The following is a 14,917-nucleotide window of genomic DNA, read 5'->3' on the forward strand; positions in this document are numbered from 1 at the left end:
GTGTGTGTGTGAGCACAGAGAGTGTATGTGTGTGTATGTGTGTGTGAGCACAGAGAGTGTATGTGTGTGTGTGAGCACAGAGAGTGTATGTGTGTGTGAGCACAGAGAGTGTATGTGTGAGCCTGCATGTGTAGAGTGTATGCGTGAGCATGCATGCATGTGTGTGCACAGAGAGTGTATGTGTGTGTATGTGAGAGCATGCATGCGTGTGTGTTTGAGACTGCATAATACAGGGTCACAGCGCTTTGAGTCCCCAGGGAGAAAAGCGCTATATAAATATTATTATTGTTATTGTTGTTATGTCTGGTGCGAGCACAGTGTGTGTATGTAGCATGCATGCGTGTGTGTGTGTGTGTGTAAGCGTGTGTGTGTGTGTGTGTGTGTGTGTGTGTGTGGGTATGGGCAAGCTTGGCCCTCCAGCTGTTAAGGAACTACAATTCCCACAATGCATTGCAGGAGTCTGACAGCCACAGTCATGACTCATAAAGGCAAATGCATTGTGGGACTTGTAGTTCCGTAACAGCCGGAGGGCCAAGTTTGCCCATGCCTGATGTAAGAGCATGCATGCACATGTGAGTGTGTGTATGAGCATGCATTCATGTGTGTATAAGTGTGCATGCACGTGTAGTGTTTGACCTACCACCTTGCGCTACTTGATTACAGTCACATTTCTGAAGAAATCTGTCTGACAGCGGCCTGATGACTCTGGTACAGCTGCCATATGCAGGGAGTGCAATTTTACCATTACCAGTGCAGGGAGAGCACCGGCTGTTAAAGCTTAGCGTCATGTGCATTACTGTGGTAACAAGCACATTGCTACGGTAACATGGTGCTGATGGTTAATGGCTGGTGCTCTCCCTGTGCTGGTAACGGTAAAATTGCCGGAGTTAAGCTGGCCACTAACGGTCCAATTTCTAGCGAAAAATCGTTCGAGCGATCAGAAATTCTGATCGGACGAAAAATCGTCCACTACACCATCAACTAACCCAATCATTGCTTCCGATCTATCACGACCACCAAGAAAATCCAAATTTTCGTTCGTCGAAAATTCATTCGGGCGACATTTTTTTCACTCTTTCATAATCTATTGTGTCCACCAATGGAGATTATTTACAACCAATCCGATCAGAATTTCTGATCGCTCGAACGATTTTTCACTAGAAATTGGACCGTTAGTGGCCAGCTTTAAGTGCATCAGGCCCTGTCAATCTAAAGGCGGGCACGAATGATTTCATCCAACTTTGCCAAATCTATGCATTATAAAGGTGGCCTCACACCATGCAATTAGAAGATCCAATTTTCCCCCAATTTGATCATTTCAGTACAATGTAATATTATTCGATAAAATTGGTTTACTGCGGGGGAGGGGGGGGGGAGAGAGATCTTTTCTTTGTCTGATCAAATTTTCCATTTTTTTATTTTTTCTTGCTTTTTGGAGATTGAACAGGTTGGAAATTTCAGACCAACTTTATCAAGAATTGTATGGTGTGTGATTGATTGTCAATTACTTTATGTACAGTTCCAATCAATTTTTTTTCTGAGCTTTCTATTGTTTCAATTATTGAGGAAAAATGTAAGATAGGTGTGTGGTACATTAGTCAGATTTTTAAATAGTTGAAATCAGTCAACAGAAAAACTGTAAAATATGTGCAAACATATACAAATAAGAAGTACTTTTTTTCCAGAGTAAAATGAGCCATAAATGACTTTTCTCCTGTGTTGCTGTCACTTACAGTAGGCAGTAGAAATCTGACAGAAGTGACAGGGTTTGGACTAGTCCATCTCTTCATAGGGGATTCTCAGCAAGGCTTTTATTCTTTATAAAGATATTCCTGAAAAAGGACTTAAACAATGATGCTGGCCAGCTTCCCTGCTCCCTACACAGTTTTTTGGCAGTTGGACAGAGCAACTGCCATTCACCAAGTGCTTTTGAAAATAAATATATTCCTGAGAATGCCCTATAAAGGGATGGACTAGTCCAAAACCTGTCGCTTCTGTCAGATTTCTACTACCTACTGTAAGTGGCAGCAACATAGGAGAAATGTCATTTATGGCTCATTTTACTCTGGAAAAAATGTAGTTCTTATTTGTATATGTTTGCACATATTTTACAGTTTACAGTTTTTCGCTGTAGTGCCCCTTTAACCACTTCACCCCAAAGGCGTTTTTACCCAAACGGACAGGAGTGATTTTCACCTTTCAGTGCTCATCCCTTTCATTTGCCAATAGCTTAATCACTACTAATCACAATGAAATGATCTATATCTTGTTTTTTTCACCGCCAATTGGGCTTTTGGGGTTGATATTTGTTTTCAGTAATTACTTTATTTTCTATGCATTTTAAAGGGAAAAAACATGGGGAAAAAAAATGAAAAAATACACTATTTCTCAAATTTCATCCCCTATAGTTTTAATATAAACACTGCTACTGTACATAATACCCACACATTTTATCTGCCTGTTTGTCCTGGTTATCACAACATTTTAATTATGTCCCTAGTACAAAGTATGGTGACAATATAGTATTTGGAAATAAAGATGTATTTTTCCTTCGGTGGTTTTTTTTTAAATTCACTATTTTCACACGCACAGCGGCAGCAGCACTCTCTGACTTATAAAAACGTCCTGGAGCCATTAAGAGGCTCTAGCAGGAAGTTTTTATAAGTCAGCTCGTCATTAAGTGGCTAAATAGTAACTGACAGGCATAAAATCCGTAATCAATTCTCTATTACAAACTGTTAAGTAAGTTAAAAAAACGTAGTTCTAACATCATCACAATCCAAAGGCAACATTTTTCCAGTCTTTAACTGTCCAATTTTGGTGAGCTTGTGCAAATTGTAGCCTCTTTTTCCTATATGTAGTGGAGATGAGTGGTACCCGGTGGGGTCTTCTGCTGTTGTAGCCCATGCGCCTCAAGGTTGTGCGTGTTGTGGCTTCACAAATGCTTTGCTGCATACCTCGGTTGTAACGAGTGGTTATTTCAGTCAATGTTGCTCTTCTATCAGCTTGAATCAGTCGGCCCATTCTCCTCTGACCTCTAGCATCAACAAGGCATTTTTCGCCCACAGGACTGCTGAATACTGGATGTTTTTCCCTTTTCACACCATTCTTTGTAAACCCTAGAAATGGTTGTACGTGAAAATCCCAGTAACTGAGCAGATTGTGAAATACTCAGACCGGCCCGTCTAGCACCAACAACCATGCCACGCTCAAAATTGCTTAGATCACCTTTCTTTCCCATTCTGACATTCAGTTTGGAGTTCAGGAGATTCTTGACCAGGACCACACCCCTAAATGCATTGAATCAACTGCCATGTGATTGGTTGATTAGATAATTGCATTCATGAGAAATTGAACAGGTGTTCCTAATAATGCTTTAGGTGAGTGTAGCTCTTTAAGGCCTCTTGCACACTGCAAGCAAATCAGATTCAGATTCAGATTTTTAATCTGTTTTTACATCCGATTCCGATTCAGATTTTTAATCTTAACTGCATGCTGCGTTTTTTGATCCGTTTTTCTGTTGAATGTATTCAAGGAAAATCGGAAACGGAATCGGAATCGGAAACGGAATCGGAATCGGAATCGGAAAACGGATTTGCAGTGTGCAGGGAGCCTAATACTGCTACCTAGATCTAGGGTCTGTTTGTATTGATTTATAATTGTGTATGGTCTTCAATAGCCTACTCTTGTGCTACATGCTATTATATTATCTGCCAACCGCTGCTTGATTTTAGTGGTTATAATGTTTTGGATAAATCCTAAATAAATTGTGTTTTGTTTTTTTTACTACTCAGTGAGCAAAACACACATTTCACAAAACCTGATCACAGGTACATTTATTTGAACTGTCTTCCTCCAAGTGGTGAATATTTGCCCTGGAGTAGCAAAATAAAGCAGTTTTCTCTAGCTCATAGCGCCATCTAGTGGCATACTCAAGCAATTCTCAACAAAAATGTTCCATGCTGTTCCAATGACAAAAAGCAGATCAGGTACTCAGACTGGTTTTACTGGATTAGCCATATGCTTGGTCCAGGGTTTTGACCTAGACACCACATATGCCAGAAAATCAATAGGACTGCCAGGCAACTTGCATTGTTTACAAGGAAATAAATATGGCAGCCTCCATATCACTCTCACCTCGGGTACCCTTTAGGGAGAACTCAAGGCGGTGCGGTGGGGGCAAATACCCACACCTGCCTCTGTGTCCGCACACCGCCGCTCCCTGCCCCCCCCCCCCCCCACATTATAACCCCCCGAAATTGGCGACAATGATTGTCGCTATTCCAGAGAGCAATGGGAGGAGAGGGATTCCTTGCTCAAAAATGCCCACTGGGGGCGTTCTTGAAGGTTTTCCACAGATGCTATTGGGCAGCTGTCTCTCTGCATACTTTACCAGTCAGTGTCTGTCGCTGGCTCCGACCACATACATGCGTCCCACATGGTTGCCGGCATATACGTGGACGCGTATGTGACATTTTCAGTGAAGAATCGCCCAAGCGATCGGGTACGTGCAATCAGAAAGAAAAAGTAATGCATTATTTCACCATCAATAAGCCAATCAGTACTTCTCAGGGTGGTTGAGTTTGTTTAGTTGGCTATACATCTATTGACTTGGCAGCTGCTTTAAAGAGAACCCGTAACCAAGAAATGAACCAATCAATAGCTGATACCCACTTTCCCATGAGAATGCGGACGTCGGCTGCCATTTTTTGTAGCTGCTCTAACTACAGAGGGAGACGGAGAGATTGACGTTAACACTGGAACGCGTAGAGCTGGTGGGTGAGCCGTGCCGCCAGCACATGCCACTGGGAGCACCTACAGCTGACTACCTATTTTGCTGCATCTACACCTGACTTTCTATACCGGCGGCACCTACAGCTGACTTCCTATACTGGCTGCACCTACGCCTGACTGCCTATACTGGCTGCACCTACACCTGACTTCCTATACTGGCTGCATCTACACCTGACTGCCTATACTGGCTGCACCTACACCTGACTTCCTATACTGGCTGCACCTACACCTGACTTCCTATACTGGGGCAACTACACCTGACTTCCTATACTGGGGCAACTACACCTGACTTCCTATACTGGCTGCACCTACACCTGACTGCCTATACTGGCTGCACCTACACCTGACTGCCTATACTGGCTGAACCTACAACTGACTGCCTATACTGGCTGCACCTACACCTGACTTCCTATACTGGGGGCAACTACACCTGACTTCCTATACTGGCTGCACCTACACCTGACTTCCTATACTGGCTGCATCTACACCTGACTGCCTATACTGGCTGCACCTACACCTGACTGCCTATACTGGCTGCACCTACACCTGACTTCCTATACTGGGGCAACTACACCTGACTTCCTATACTGGGGCAACTACACCTGACTTCCTATACTGGCTGCACCTACACCTGACTGCCTATACTGGCTGCACCTACACCTGACTGCCTATACTGGCTGAACCTACAACTGACTGCCTATACTGGCTGCACCTACACCTGACTTCCTATACTGGGGGCAACTACACCTGACTTCCTATACTGGCTGCACCTACACCTGACTTCCTATACTGGGAGCACCTACACCTGACTTCCTATACTGGGAGCACCTACAGCTGACTACCTATTCTGCTGCATCTACACCTGACTTCCTATACTGGGGGCACCTACACCTGACTTCCTTTACTGGCTGCACCTACACCTGACTTCCTATACTGGGGGCCCCTGCACCTGACTACCTATACTGGTTGCACCTACACCTGACTACCTATACTCTGCCTGCTGACATTCAAGGCTCTACACCACATGGGACCCAAATACATAGCGGATCTATTGGAACTTTATGCCCCTCCACGCACCCTCCGCTCTGCCAACAAGATGAAGCTGGTTATTCCCAGGATACACTTAAAGGGAACCTAAACTGAGAGGGAGATGGATGTTTCCTTTTAAATAATACCAGTTGCCTGGCAGTCCTGCTGATCTCTTTGGATGCAGTGGTGGCTGAATCACACACCTGAAACAAGCATGCAGCTAATCCAGTCTGACTTCAGTCAGAGCACCTGATCTGTATGCTTGTTCAGGGGCTGTGGCTAAAAGTATTAGAGACACAGGATCAGCAGGAGAGTCAGGCAGCTGGTATTATTTGAAAAGGAAAAATCCATTCCCTTCTCAGTTTAGGTTCCCTTTAACATTTGGTGCTCGGGCCTTTTCCTATGCAGCCCCTACTCTATGGAACTCACTTCCACAATCAGTACGAGAGGCTCCTTCTCTGGACAGCTTTAAAAAAAGGCTAAAAACTCACCTCTTTTCCCGAGCCTTTGAGATTGCATAATGCAGGGTCACAGCGCTTTGAGTCCCCAGGGAGAAAAGCGCTATATAAATATTGTTATTGTTATACTGGCTGCACCTACACCTGACTACCTATACTGGTTGCACCTACACCTGACTACCTATACTGGCTGCAATTACACCTGACTTCCTACACTGGCTGCACCTACACCTGACTTCCTATACTGGCTGCACCTACACCTGACTACCTATACTGGTTGCACCTACACCTGACTACCTATACTGGCTGCAATTACACCTGACTTCCTATACTGGCTGCACCTACACCTGACTTCTTACACTGGGGGCACCTACACCTGACTTCCTATACTGGGGGAACCTACAGCTGACTACCTATACTGGGGTACTTACAGCCACAGTTGCCACCTCATCCCTTTAACCACTTCAGGACCTCAGGCTTACACCCCCCCCCTAGTGACCAGTCCTTTTTTCATTACATAGGGCTGTGCAGCTTTGTCAGGGTGCTGCACAGCCCTGCAACTCAGCACACAAATTCTTTTCACCTCCCTTTAGTGTCTTAATAAGACGCTCTGTCGGAGGTCTCTGATCGCAGCTGCGATCTTTAACAAAAGGAAGGCTTTTCCCTCCGCCCTGTGCCGACCTAAATCACCATAGGATGGCGATCGGCACTGCTCCCCGCCTCTCATAGGCATCAGCCAATGAGAGGGACACACATTAGAGCCGCTCTGAGGGACAGCCCAGTGTCCCTCGTACAGCGCTGCAGGAGGTAGCAGTGCTGTACAATTGTAAACAAAGGAAAATTCTTTCCCCTTTTCAGCTCTAAACAGCCTGCTAGCCGGAGCTCGGTGAACTGGCAGGGAACGATTGCGCATGCGCACGCGCGTTCCCTGCTAAACTGCAGCTCCAGGACTTGATGACAATCAGAGTTAGGTGGTCCTGGAGCTGCTGCAGCGGTCACGCCTATCGGTGTGACGCGGTTGTTAGGTAGTTAAAGAGAACCTGTACTGAGTAAAAATATTTAAAATAAACACGAGGTAACTTCAAATGAACATTACATAGTTACCTTGCCATCAGTTCCTCTCAGAAGCTCACCATTTTCTTCTGACAATAATCCCTTCCAGTTCTGACAACATTTTGTCAGAAGTGAAATATATCAGTTGCTGTCAGTTATATATCAGTTGCTGTCAGTTATAGCTGAGAGGAAATCTGATGTACCAGGTAATGTCCATATTTCCCTATGGCTCAAGTGGGCGATGTTACAGTTTAACTGTGTGCTGACCAGAAAGCTGTTATGGGTAATGGCCCTTTTCAAAATGGAGGACGGAAAATTCCCTTGATCACAGTGAACAAACAGGACGCGGGACAGGAGAAAGACACTGAGGAGTAGACTACATGGAAGGTAAGTATGACTTGTGTATGCTTATTTTGAGTTTTGATTTTCAGTTCAGGTTTTCTTTAAATACAGACACATATGAATTATACATGCCTGCACTGATTATGTGTGAGTAGCCCCAGAACCTGTATAACTTAGATGTGTCAATATTTAAAGGGATGAGGTGGAAACCCCGCCTACCTATACTGGCTGCACCTACACGTGACTTTCTATACTAAGGGCACCAACACCTGGCTACCTATACTGGGGGTACCTATGCTTGGCTACCTATACTGAGGGCACCTATACCTGGCTACCTATACTGGGGGTACCTATGCTTGGCTACCTATACTGAGGGCACCTATACCTGGCTAACCTATACTGGGGGCACCTATACCTGGCTACCTATACTGGGGCACCTATACCTGGCTAACCTATACTGGGGGCACCTATACCTGGCTACCTATACTGGGGCACCTATACCTGGCTACCTATACTGGGGGTACCTATGCTTGGCTACCTATACTGGGGGTACCTATGCCTGGCTACCTATACTGGGGGTACCTATGCTTGGCTACCTAAACTGAGGGCACCTATACCTGGCTACCTATACTGGGGGTACCTATGATTGGCTACCTATACTGAGGGCACCTATACCTGGCTACCTATACTGGGGGTACCTATGCTTGGCTACCTATACTGAGGGCACCTATACCTGGCTACCTATACTGGGGGCACCTATACCTGGCTACCTATACTGGGGCACCTATACCTGGCTACCTATACTGGGGGTACCTATGCCTGGCTACCCATACTGAGGGCTGAGCGTTTGGTAAGATGTGTCACAACTTCAAAAAGGTTGGGAACCATTGGGTTAAGCTATAGTATAATATCAGCATTTAATACCAATATTTTAAGATTCTTCTTTACACTCTAATAGTAGAATATCAATAAATGTACCGGCTTTTCTAGGCACCCATATAATATTTGAGCAGACAGTGACGGGGGTAGTGGCAGGAGGCTGTCATGCTGAAATCGATCTGGAATCGACCTGCAGTGTATGGTACAATATGGGGGAAAGAGGCGCCCTGTGATATATAAAACCTTTAAAATCAGAATAAAATAGAAAAAATTGAGGTGGCTTACCTCAGTGATGAGAACTTTGTATAAACAAAGGGTTTTTTATTTAGCACAGGCAACGCGTTTGGTGGGTCTGAACCCGCTTCCTCAGGCCAATAAAAGTGCCATTTTGAAAAAAAGCTGCCCGACATATGGAGCTTTTGACCCATATTGTGCTTAAAACAGGGGCAAACCTAGGATTTTCAAAGGGGGGGATTCCTGAAAGGTCTCCCTCAGCCACCCACAATACAGTATTAGGACATCATGCTGGGTACACATAATGTAATCTCTGTCCAACAACGGGATAGATCAGGAGCAGTTTGGATACAGATAATAATGAGGACAGCCGACATTGGTAATGAAGGGGAAAGTGAAGCATTTAAGCCTCATCTACACGGGTAGATGAGGCTGCGATCCGGCGGCTCGATTAGCCGCCGGATCGCCTCTTCCACATCCCCGCTCGCTGCGCCGGCGCCGCTTATCTTCCGCTCGATTCCCTGCCATTGTCCCCTCGCGGGGATCGAGCAGGGAATCGGCGGTGGGGAGATCCGTCCTGTCGGATCTTATCAATCGAGCCGCTGATAAGCCACATCGCCGCCGCATCTACGCGTGTAGATGCGGCTTTACACAGCAGGGCACAGGGCTGTGCTCATACCTGACTCTGTTAAAGGGGCACTACAGCAAAAAAATGTAAAATTTTAAATATGTGCAAACATATACAAATAAGAAGTACTTTTTTTTTCCAGAGTAAAATGAGCCATAAATGACTTTTCTCCTATGTTGCTGTCACTTACAGTAGGCAGTAGAAATCTGACAGAAGTGACAGGTTTTGGACTAGTCCATCTCTTCATGGGGGATTCTCAGCAAGGCTTTTATTCTTTATATATTCCCTAAAAAGGATTTAAACAATGATGCTGGCCAGCTTCCCTGCTCGCTACGCAGTTTTTTAGCAGTTGGACAGAGCAACTGCCATTCACTAAGTGCTATTAAAACTAAATATTAGGGCTGCTCAAATCCGGATACGGGAGAAACCAGGATAGTTGCTATCCGGATATCTCCCAGTAAACCTGTGCGGGGGGGGGGGGGGTCAAGCTTACCTGGCTGACGTCTTCGTTGTCTGTCCCTGGCGCCTCCCACAATGTGGTCCACGAGCATCACGTGACTACAGACACTTCCTCCTTCAACCCGGAAGGAGGAAGTGCTTGTAGTCACGTGGAACGCATCGTGGGAGGCGCCAGGGACGGAAGAAGACATCAGACAGGTAAGCTTGACCCCCCCCCCACACACAGATTTACTGGGAGATATCCGGATAGCAACTATCCGGGTGTCTCCCGGATCCGGATCTGAGTAGCCCTACTAAATATATCCCTGAGAATCCCCCATGAAGAGATGGACTAGTCCAAAACCTGTCACTTCTGTCAGATTTCTACTACCTACTGTAAGTGACAGCATTATAGGAGAAAAGTAATGTATGGCTCATTTTACTCTGGAAAAAATGTACTTCTTATTTGTATGTTTGCACATATTTTAAATTTTACAGATTTTCGCTGTAGTGCCCCTTTAAGTTCTCCAGAGCTGCTGAATCCACACGCTGCTCTGCTGCTACAGCTGAAGTGCAAAATGCAGACAAAAGCTTCCGGTCCGCCCAATCTAGCAGAGCTGAGAGATCGTTGTTGTTGCTCTTGGCAACAGCTCTACTTTCGCTTGTCTCCACACACGTGTCTCCATAGCTCCACCACCTCCTCCTCCAGAATTCCATTGCGTTCCACGCTCCCCGCGCGCTTCCGTCTCTGTTTGAATTAGTGTTGTCCGGATCATGAACGAATCTATTTTATGAGTCGATCATCCGAATCTTTAAAATGAGTGATTCGAATCGCAAAAGGGGCGGGGCCAGGAGCGACACGCCCCCTCTCAGCGGGCAGCGGGGTCCTGGAAGCAGAGATCGCTCTGTTAGAAGGGAGGCAGCCTTGCAGGGAGACAGGTAGATGAGAGAGAGGGGACATGGGTGCCACTGCCAGATATGTGTAGAGCACACATACTGGCTGCAATGTGCTGCTCATTACAGGCTGGCTGTTCCGTATTGCTGCACAGTGATCGCATTGGAAGCTTTTGGCTCAGCACAGCTCAGTAACTTTGCAGGGACTGTGATTGCTTTGCAATATGATCCTCCTGCATTCGCTCTATACAGCTGCACTTATCTTCTGGGAATGCTTTCTTTCACTGTGCGACGTTTGCATTGAAAGTACACAGATGAACATATAGGTGAAATACATGTAAAGCAGAATGACTTCAGCATGTGGGTATTATGTGCAAACATTTCTGCTCTCTGCTCGTCCCTCCTCCCATCTCTGTCCACTCCCTGCCCTCTGTCCATCTTCTCCCCTTCTCTCTGTGTGTCCACTCCCTCCCCTTCTCCTGTCCACAGCAGGGAAAGACCTGTCCTGCTATTCATTTCACCCCCGAAATGCTTCGGTAGTAAAATGATCCGAGATTCGGATCAAAGATCCGGATCTTTTCAATGATCCGATTCGAATCATCCGGATCATTGAAAAGATCCGAACTTCCCATCTCTAGTTTGAATTAACATGGAGCGATCTTATTGGATCCCACAGGCAGGCGTCGTCACCCAATCGCCTCAGCGCATGCGCAGCCCGACGCCCAGCCACTCGCTCTACAGCCTCTCCGCATCCTGCGCTCCCTAAAGTTTGAACTGCAGCCACGCCCACGAATCCGCCTACCCCTAGTGTTATTCTGCCGAGCAGGGCGGGGCGCTTTGCCGCGCCTGGGCCAATGCGCCTGGATGTGTTGTCTCTGAGCCAATCGCCGCGGACCGTCAGCACGTGTGGGCGGGGCCTGCGGCTGGGCAGTTGTGAGAGTTGCAGGGAGCGTTTATCGAGGCTGTGATGGACGGAGCGGGCGCGGGATTCCGGTAACAGGTCAGCTTCCCGGGATCACATGACTGGCGCTTACACATTACACATGGGGGATGACCACACTGGGGCCCCTCCCCAGTATTAGCTCTATGCTGGTAATGATCCCTTCCATAGATGCTTTGAATGATAATCATCTCCCTGTTCCCCTTCCTGCTCCTCTCACCCTGGTTTTTCTTGGCAAGCTTTTGGGCGTACATTTGAATACGGCGCTGGTAGACTTGGGCGCAGGATCCAGCTGTTAAATGGCTGGTCCTGCTTCTGCACAAGTCCGGGGCGTTTTAATTACTATTCCCCCTCCAGGCCGACATGGATAGTGGGGGAATGAAATAATTCGGCTTCCAGCGATTGCTGGAGGCCGAATTATTGTGTTTTTTAAACAACTTCGGCTCCGTCTTCTGACGGAGCCGACCTTCCTCACTGAGCGCCGCTATAGACTGATTCCCATTACAGTCTATGGCGGCGCTGGCTGCGCCCAAAGCTAGCAGCGCTGAAAAGCACTGCTCCGAGCTTTTGGTGCCCTGTATCAATTATGTGTAAACTACTCCTGAATCGCAATTAAAGGGAACCTAAACTGAGAAAGAAGTGGATTTTTCCTTATACAATAATACCAGTTGTCTGACTCTCCTGCTGATCCTGTGCCTCCAATACTTTAAGCCACACCCCCTGAACAAGCATGCAGATCAGGTGCCCTGACTGAAGTCAGACTGGATTAGCTGCATGCTTGTTTCAGGTGTGTGATTCAGCCACTACTGCAGCCAAATAGATTAGCAGGACTGCCAGGCAACTGGTAAAGTTTAAAAGGAAACATCCATATCCCTCTCAGTTAAGGTTCCCTTTAAAGGGGTTCTCTGGGGGGTTAAATAAAATCTGTCACCTGGGGTTTCTACCAGCCCCCTGAAGCTGTAATGTGCTGTCCTCTGATGCTTACTGAGCAGTTGCAGTATGAAGGTTTCTTGTACTACGCAGTAAGCGCCCGAAGACGCGTGTGGGAGATTACTGTGGGTTTTAGATGCCGATCAGGCCGGGGCCGATGGCGGAGAACGGCGGATCATTGGAGGACATGACAGCTTCAGGGGGCCGGTAGAAGCCCCAAGTAAGTGTCCGGTTTTATTTTAAACTGCACATGTGCGGCAGCAGTGGTGTAGCTAAGGAGCTATGGGCCCCGGTGCAAGTTTTTACATGCGCCCCCCCCCCCCCCCAAACACTCTACACATCACAATTGATACGGCTCACCAAAACCTGCCAATGGCAACTACAGTGTCAGAGGTGCAAGAAGGGGATGGGGACAGTTTAACGATTATCATTCAAAGCATTTATAAAAGTGATCAAGCACAGGACCCATAGAGAGCTAATACTGCAGTTGAGGTAGGGTACTTCAGGGACCATCTGACCCAAGGGCCCCAGTGCAGTTGAGACCTCTGTAACCCCTATTGCTATGCCACTGTGCAGCAGGCACCCTGGCCACAGACGCAGCGACACATGGAAATTATGATATAAGATGTATAGAGTGCCTGAAGGGGCCCAATGTAAAACTTTCGCTGGGGGCCATAGCTCCTTATCTATGTCACTGCTTATAAAGAACTATTGAACTAGCCAGACGCCATACAATTGTTTACTTTTTTTTTTCGTCTCAAGAAATACAATACATTTTTTAATGTATCGTGTGTGTTCGCCTTTGGTATTTTAAGTATGGATGCCTCAATTAATTGACAAATAATGGTAAAAAATACTTAGTAGTATTTACTGTTCATCTCTGTGGGCATGCATATTGTGCCCAATCACTTTGTATGTCAGTGTTGGAATGATAGCTGTGCGTGCGTTAGTTACACTTCCTGTGCTGTTGCTACTGGGAACAAAACAGCAGGCAAGACGGTCTGTCCTGTTGGTGGCCAGTGATGTTTGGGATAAATGCACACATACTTTAGACTAGTGCCCAAATTAATTGGTACCTATTATTTCATCTGTGTAAAATCTAAGCCAGGGGTCAGGAACCTTTTTGGCTGAGAGAGCCATAAACGCCACATATTTTAAAATGTAATTCTGTGAGAGCCATACAGTATGTTTCAAACCGGGACAATGCACATGCCCAGCAGAGGGCTCACATCCCTGTTGCCATGGTGATGTTTATACAGTTGATCCGCAAGGCAGCGGAAGTGTCAGACACATCTTCAGCTTCTGTTGGGGTTCACCAACATGAGCAATTTCCCAGACAGGAGAAATACTGACTAACCGCTTGTACAATTAGCTAGCTGACTTGGCGGTTGATTCACTTCGTAGAATGAGATCCCTGCACTTTGCCCAATTGGCTGCCTGTCATGTGACAGGCAGTATATTGGGCCAATCAAAGTGTGGGGATCTCGTCCTACAAAGTCACTGGACCTGACAGTATCCAGGGTGGGACAAATGGAGCAGCCGTTAGTTTTGGGGGGAGCTCGAGTAGGTTAGTGGTGAATGCTACAGCAGTAGTGTGCACTACTTTGAAAATGTTACTTGCGCTGCCACACTAAGCTGCACTACTTGATCAGTGTAGCTTAGTGAATCCACCGCTACTGATTTGTATGTGAGCCAGATGTTGCCATCAAAAGAGCCACATCTGGCTCCCGAGCCATAGGTTCCCTACCCCTGATCTAAGCTGTGTGTTTTAAAAGGTATCTGAACCAAATATATATTTTTTTTAATTTAAAGTGGACCTGAACTCTTGCACAGGACAGAAGGAAAACTTAGAGAAATGCAGCCTGTATGTATTTACATGTTTACAAATTAGTTGCTCTGCTGGGGCAGCCAGCTGACACAGTTGAGAGATCAAATTACAGTTGGAATTAGTCACAGATGAGGGGGGATTAGACAAGCTAAACTCTTTAGCATGTCTAATCTCCCCTCATCTGTGACTAATTCCAACTGTAATTTGATCTCTCAACTGTCAGCTGGCTGCCCCAGCAGAGCAACTAATTTGTAAACATAGGATGTTAACCCTACATCTGCTTCCATAAAAGCAGGAAGTAGACACATTGCAGATTTATTGCAGGATTTGTGTAAGCTGTACCAAATTTTTTCTTTAAAGATTATTGTGCTGTTCCTTATCTTTTAGGGCTAGTTCACACTCAGTGCTTGGAGTGGCGCTTTCTCGTGATCGCGTTTGGCTCTGCGATCGTGATTTGCAATGGATCGAAA

General features: G+C 46.2%; 1 protein-coding gene across 2 annotated transcripts in view; it reads left to right on the plus strand.

The window, feature by feature from the left end:
- The first annotated feature begins 11,679 nt into the window (after positions 1–11,679).
- CENPF (centromere protein F) overlaps positions 11,680–14,917 on the plus strand; it is a 93,881-nt gene continuing 90,643 nt past the window's right edge. Inside the window, exon 1 of one of the 2 annotated variants that reach the window (XM_068232961.1) lies at positions 11,680–11,749. The gene's annotated coding sequence lies outside the window, so the exon portion shown is untranslated. Of the gene's footprint in view, positions 11,750–11,791; positions 11,842–14,917 lie in introns of those variants that run through there. The other variant, XM_068232962.1, reaches the window with a different exon arrangement.

Source organism: Hyperolius riggenbachi, chromosome 4 (assembly GCF_040937935.1).
Source record: "Hyperolius riggenbachi isolate aHypRig1 chromosome 4, aHypRig1.pri, whole genome shotgun sequence".
Taxonomy (NCBI): Eukaryota; Metazoa; Chordata; class Amphibia; order Anura; family Hyperoliidae; genus Hyperolius; species Hyperolius riggenbachi.